We start from the raw sequence: 7398 nt of genomic DNA on the forward strand, positions 1-7398 counted from the left end.
GTTAGAGTCCAACGCCTCGCTTGGGTTCAGTTAGAGCCAACGCCTCGCACACACGCGCGTACGTGTACGAGAGAAGCGCGCATCGCTCGGCCCCCGACCTCATACCGTAACCGGGAACTCCCCGAAATTTTCCTCGCCCTAACTTCTACCACGGTTTTTTCCGTTATGGACGGCCCAAAGAATGTCATGCAGCTGCTTCTCCGGCCCGCCCAGGACGAAAAGCCCATTTTCTGTCATGATTTTTTGTCATAGAAGTAGGAGCCCACCACATCTATGATGATACCGGGTTTTGTCACAATTATCGTCATAGAAGTGTCATATGTATGACAATGACAGAAAAAAATTCGTTCGGTCCAAAAATGTCACGGATGTGTTTTTTTTGTAGTGCGTGATTCATAAATTGCTTCAACAAAAAAGACAAAACGGTCCCTCCAACGTGTAAGTTGTTGTGAGTTTACATTTTCATCATCTTTGGTAAAATCAAGTCCGTCATGTAGACACTCATAACACACTCTACCATATTTTGGTCGGCTCATCTGGCCACTACCTTCTCCTATTTCTATACTTCTGCTCCAGAGACTTCTGGGTTGCTTCTAATAACCAGTGAATGTCAAGTGATCTTTCTTGTTTAGATCCTATTTCAATCGGAACATTCCACAGCAATATTTTTTATTACGGCATGTTTTCACTCCTATATTGGGCTCAAAGAATGAAAATTATAGACGGTAGATCGGAAAAACAGAGGGCAAATAGAAGCCACTCCCCTTTCTCAAAATTTCACTTGCATATTGGAAACAGATCAAAATAAGTTGGTAGAGCGTCCTAACTATTGAAATCCAGCGGATGATGAGGATCTCTACGCTTGGATTCTACTTAAACAAAAGCGGCTAAATTGGCTTGGTTGGTTGGATACAGCTATTCCACTTCTCATAAAATAAAATTCACTGCTTGCCACTTTAGTCTACAATTATTCTTGCACATGCACGAGCCTGTAAGACCTCCTCCAATGTATTGGTGCTAATGTGAGGTGCTAAGTGCATTAAAATGCTTAGCAACAAATGCCCCCAATGCATCGGTGCTTAGCTTTTGTAGCAAAGCCTACTTTATTTAATTGTTTAGTGACAAAACTCCTTCATGTATTGGTTGGTAGACTTTTTGCATAGGTTCACGTGCTTAGCATTGGTTCTTCTTGAGGTCACTGTAATACTCTCTATCCTCTTTAAATTTGCCTATGTGAACCATATTGGTACTTAGCATTGAACCATATGACAACACTTACATATTACATAAAATATATCCTTGAGTCTGCAGCATTAACAACACCAAGCAAGCTGGGAAGTAGGCCACAGTTCAGTTCAAAACAAAGGACAACGATACACTTACTTCTAAAGTCTCTTTGAAAATTTATGAAAACAACGCCCTGAGGAGGTTGGCACACAATTTTGATGTGGTTACAATCAGTTCGATTCAGCACGGCAGTACTCATATCCATCCTAAATCAAGGAACTTGGGCAAGTGTGATGGTGTTTGGTACCAGCGCATGGCTAATCAGATTGTTGGTGCTGTACAAGATACCAGTGCATGAGTTAGGTTATGGATTTACCACATCCAAAGTAAAATAAACAGAACATTTTCATGAACATAAACTACCACTAGAGCAAAATATATTACCTCCACCAATTGTAGCTTCAAGGAGTCGTTCTATCGAGTACCTGTGTTGGGTGATATACATGATTGGAACACCAGGAACCTGCCAAATCAATAGCATGCACATGTTATCAGTATAAGGGCAAAACTTCGGTGTCCTGGTGCTGAACTTCAAGGAAGCAACTATACCTTTCTTATTCTCCTCTTTAAATCTCTATCGCAGGTGGCAACAATGTAGCATTTGTGCTGTTACAGAAAACATTGGTTTTAAATTATTATTTTAAATCAGTGTTTAACAAAAAAGGTACCACATGGCAAAATAATTATTGACTTGCTATCTAAAGATGAACTATGTAATCCAAAGCAATCAAAAAGGTATTGGTTATAAACAAATTGAAGGATATCTGACTGTTGATTTTTGTATGAGTATGTGCGTAAAACATTATACTGTGAAGCCATTCTACAAATCTGATGGTGCAATTTCTATCTTAACAATATTCAAGTACTCCTATTTTTTTATTAAGTAGTGGTTGGATATACAGAATTCTGACAGCACACTTTCTAGGAATCGTGTATTTTTGAATGGAGGTAGTACATGCCATGATACGGTACTTGCATTGGCAGAGGACACAGTATATGCAGGGGTATAAACAATAGGGAAGCATCTATAAAGAGTGGTTGTACAGGACATTTTGGGGCTGTTTGGATTGATGCCCTCACACGCCCTACCAAAATTAAAGTTGACTCAGGTGTAGGTTCTTGAAACAGATCATATATACTTAGGTGTAGGTTCTTGAAAGTAATTTCAATTGGTTGCACCTCTACTCAAATCAAATACAAAGTAGTAGCTGTGTTTGTTCAGAAAAAAGAGTGAAGCACTCATAGCTTAGCTGCCCTTTGCTTCAGTTAAATAACAGGTGCTAGCTTGCTTTATGGCTATGCCCAAAAAATACAGTGAACAACTCTGAACCTGACTTTGGCTAAAAGCGCAAAATCATTGGCTTATGTATTCTGCATTATGGACACTGAAATGAGCAGCAACTTGAGTAAAGATAACCTGAAAGAATAACATCACAGAGGCCTCTCAGCAAGGGCCCGGGATGCACCAAGGGCCTCCAGCTTATTCTCTCGTCGGTGCAAAATTTTCCAATTAGAGCAACATCCAAAGCTTTGATGATCTGAATCTGAAGGAAGTGTTACTGATTTGGTCTGAAGCAAGAAGAGCGGTGGGATTAAAAGTTGGGAACACATCTTGACACAGCTTGATCCACGCTTTGAAATCAATTTAATTAACACATACAAAGAAATCCTAAATCCCCCTCCTCTAATCCACCCAGCCGCGGGCCTCCTTTTCTTCTCCACAAGCTGTTGGAATACTTTTGATCTCCAGCGAAACACAACCGCGAGATGCAGCGCTGGCTCCTCTATCACTCCTCTCCTCCCAACAACACGTGCGGCCCACAGCTCCTCCCCTCCACCGACCTCTGCTGCACATCACAACCCTCGCTACGGACAATGGCCACTCCTCCAGAGTCCACACACAAGCTAGAAGGCAGCAATCCCCTCCCGCTCCTCTCCTCCCCAGCCACGACGTTTGTATCTCTCGGCCTCTCCATGCACGAAGTCGTCTAAGAGGACGCGTCCACCACGCTCCTTGCCCAGACCTGAGCCGCCGCATGGCGCCTCGACGGTAACCTAACCGTGCCACCGACGCCGGTTGCCGAGTCGACAGCTCCGTGTCGCCGACCCCGACGACGGATCGACAAAGCCGCCTCGAGTTCGGTCCTCCTCCACCACGAGCACAGCACATGGACACGCCGTCTCCAATGATTGCGTTCATCCTGCTGCACACGACCAAATCGACGGGATCAACTGATCGAGGACATGGCGGTGGCCTACGCGTGCCGCACATGTTGTTGACTCGCCATTCATGGCCGATTGACACCTGCCTCCGTCCCTCCAACCTCTCCCCCATGAGCTCCTCATCCTCCTTGCCATCTTCGGCAGTCACTGCCTCCAGCAATTCCATCTCCTGCTTCTTCCACCGGAGCTCCAGCCCTGAGTGCGGCACGTAGACAACCGTGGCATATAGCGTAGATATAAGTTAGAGAGGTTTGAAAGGAATCATACTCGATTGAGGATTCCGAGGCCTAATAAATTCCACATGCACCGGTACAATGTGTGGGTGTGTACCAAAACATAAGCGTAGACCCAGCCATAACATGTTTTTGTTCTATGGAGATATATTAAATATCAGCAGTCAATCTTCATGTTTAACATAAAATCAACGGATATAAAGACGTCAACTCCTTTTAAATCACAGCCGTCAATCTTCATGTTTAACATGAAAACAATGGATATAAAGGCGTGATGTATGGAGAACTATGAAAGCCTCGGTCTTTTATTATTAGGTAAAGATAAAGATAAAAATTAGTGACCCATATTTTAGGACGAGAAGAGTATTAATTAAATGGATTGATGAATAATGAGTGAACTGAGAGCATGCTCTTTGATTATATAAATTTTAAAAAAATTGAACGCCCTATTTTGTATTTCTTCCCGGGCCCCCAAATTTTTGGAGACAGCTTGTCGTCGAGTTGGCTACACAGGTCAGGAGCTCGCTTGCGAATGATGAATTTCTTGTAGTCACGGTCGGGGTCGACCAACTAGGGTAATTTTGCATCATGGGTCACAAATGATCTCACAATAGCACAAGGAAACAAATGGTGCCAAGCAAAATTGGTATACCAAAACCAGACAGCCCGAACCAGATACTACTACCCTTTTGCTTTCTACCGCGCAACCTGTTCCCAACGTCTCTCAATCCTGCGAGTCTTTTTTTTTCCTGCCATCCTAAGGCCAGGTTAGAACCCTGTCAATTAGCTTGCTTTGTCCCTCTTTCTTTTCTTTTCCACTTTTTGGTAAACTTATAGGTGGTGGTATCGCGATTTCTTTAGCTCCTTCGTCCACCTTTTATAACATGGTTTGGCTGGGTGCGGATGTAGGCCCTTCTACACTTTCTTTTATTTCCTGACCCTAGTATATCATCTAGGAGACTCAGGGTCATTCCTATTTTCTCTCCTTGTGTTTAGGTGTTCATGTTTACGAAGATTCAATGCTAGGCTATACAGTTCCCATCATAATGCTCGCATTACGGAAAGGATACTCTACTCTGTGGCAAGCCCATCTCCAAGAAACAATGATGCCAAACAACCGGGCCCTGGGAGAAGATTTGTAGGCACGCAACCCGTTCCCAAGGTCTCTCAAACCCATCAGTTGTTTTGCCCCCATCCAAAGGCCAGGTTGGAACCATGGCAATTAACTTGTTTTGGCTCTCTTCCTTCTCTTTTCTACTTGGCAAAGTGGCAGTATTATGTTTGCTCTGTGCTACTACGTCCACCTTTTATAATATGGCTTGGCTAGGTGCATATGTAGGCCTTTCCACGCGAGAATGGCATTTTGGCTCTCGGTCTCCATGGAGTCCGATTTTTTGAAAAAAAATCAAAAATCAAAAATTTTGCTTTCAAAACCTATTTTTGATATACAAGTAAACAAGCATGTGAGGCGTGTGTGTAAAATTTCAGGATGAAATACATTGAAATGCGATCTGTACAAAAAAGACAAATTTATGGTCTAAAAGGATGAATAGTATCATGTATTAAAAAGCCTCAGATTTATCTTTTCTACACGGCCCTCATTTGAACGTATTTCGTCCTGAAAATTTACACACTTGTGCATTATGCCTTCATCTATCTCTGTATTTTTTATCAGAATTTTTTGAAACATAAAAATATAAATTTTCATGAATTTTGAATTTTCCATTTGGAGGCCTCCATGGAGCACGACCTCCAAAAGCAATTTCCGCTTCCACGCTTTCTTTTATTTTTTTTATACTCCCTCCGTTCCACAATGTAGTGCGTATAGATTTTTTAAGAAGTCAAACTTTACAAACTTTGACCAACTTTGTAGAGGAAAACGTATACATCTTGAATACCAAATAGATGTCATTAGATACATCACAAGACATATTTTCATATTGTATATATTTGATATTGTACATATAAATAGTTTTCCATGTAAATTTGTTCAAAGTTGGTAAAGTTTGACTTGCTAGAAAATCTATATGCACTACATTATGAAACAGAGGGAATACAATACAATAATACACTACTGCTAAATAATGGCTATCGTGAGTCAGGAAGCATGTGGTTCTTGTCTAGCAGACGAAGATCACTATTGTTGTCACTCCTTATGTTTTGTCGCTCATGTTTATGAAGCTTCAATGCTAGGCAATATATGATTGGCACAAGGACCAAGCACAGCGCGAAGGCAGGCAGCACCGGGTCGGCGGGAGCGGGAAGCGACTGGCCGGATCTGCACACCCCTCGGATCTAATGACCAGTGTGGAAGGACGTGATGTCGGACCACCTAGAGGATATGGTGGAGGGAGTGAATCGTGGGAGGCGGGAGGGGCAGGGGCGTGGAAAGGCAACCGGTGAAGTAGGGCTAGCGGGGCCGCACGAGTCCGATGGTAGTACGATGGCCAATGCAAACAGGCAACGGTGGCGCGAGGTGGCCGGTGTAGAGAAGGACCCAGCGATGAGAGCGCATAACTGTGCTTACACTTATAAAGCGCTCGGGCCCAACGGCTGGTGATGAAGCGACCCGCTAGATGCGAGTGATTGTTACCATGAGGGGTAGGCCATGCTTAGCCAGTAAGAGCATCTACAACAGGCCTCCTCAAATCCCTTTCAAATGTCCGTGGATAGGCCCAATCAGTGACCGGATAGGAATGAGTAGGAAAAAAGTGACTCAACCGGACCTTATCGTCCCTACACGTCCATGCTGTCCGCGAACCCTCGGACCACCTGATGAGAGGATATGAGGGCTGGCAGACGCGCCTGGTTAGTCCGTCGTGTAGGACGCGGTACACCCGGACCACCTTTTCTCCTTTAATCATTCTTTTTTGTCTTTCCTTTCATCTTCATCAATCACATGTAAGTGATCGAACAAATGAGGAAGAAAATGAGGAGTGTAGATATATGGACGGAGAAATAAGGGTTTAAAACAAACACGCCCGGTCACTGACTGGGCGCGTCCAAACGTACTTAGCGGGCCATATTTGCTAAGTCCGGATGTAGATACTCTAACTCCATCCTCCGACGACAGGTCAAGCGGCGACATGTCCTTGTTCCTCTCGCCGCCGGCGTTCTCACGCCCAGCGTTGTTGCTGCCACGTCCGGAGTTGCCGTGCTGATTGTTCCCTTTGTCCCGGTGGCGGTTCCCCTTGCCATTCGGGTTCCCGCTACTGCCACCACCCGAAAGAGCCCTCCCCAGGGCCCCTCTGTTTCTGCCACGCGACCCACTCGCTCTCGGTGAGGAGGAGCTGAGCACCGCAGGCAGTGTCAGCCGTAGGCTGAGTGTACCGGTCCTCCACGGCTTGCAGACGTCCAGTCACCTCCTCGATGGACATGGTCTTGAGGTCCATCAAGGTCTCTGTTGAGATGGCAACCTGCATGAACTTGGGAGGAATAGAGCGCGGCTGCTTCCTTGCCGCCTTCACCTCCTCGACGGTGTCCCGAGCGCTTGCAGGTCGTTGACGAGGCCGGTGACGCACAACACAAAGTCTTTGACGGTTTCCCCATCCTTGAACGCCATCACTTCGAACTCTGCGCGCAGTTGCTGCGCCTTGGCCTCGCGGATGTGTTCGTCGCCAACACGCGTGGTGCAGAAGTCGTGCATCAATAAATC

General features: G+C 44.8%; 1 long non-coding RNA gene across 1 annotated transcript; it reads right to left on the minus strand.

Annotated features, from left to right (window-relative positions):
* Positions 1-1280: 1280 nt before the first annotated feature.
* On the minus strand, positions 1281-2052 carry LOC125524106. The gene is made up of 3 exons (XR_007290546.1): positions 1837-2052; positions 1672-1750; positions 1281-1562 (listed from the first exon to the last, which is right to left on the minus strand). It is a non-coding gene; the product is annotated as an uncharacterized LOC125524106 (long non-coding RNA).
* Between the last annotated feature and the right edge of the window lie 5346 nt (positions 2053-7398).

Source organism: Triticum urartu, chromosome 7, assembly GCF_003073215.2.
Source record: "Triticum urartu cultivar G1812 chromosome 7, Tu2.1, whole genome shotgun sequence".
NCBI lineage: Eukaryota > Viridiplantae > Streptophyta > Magnoliopsida > Poales > Poaceae > Triticum > Triticum urartu.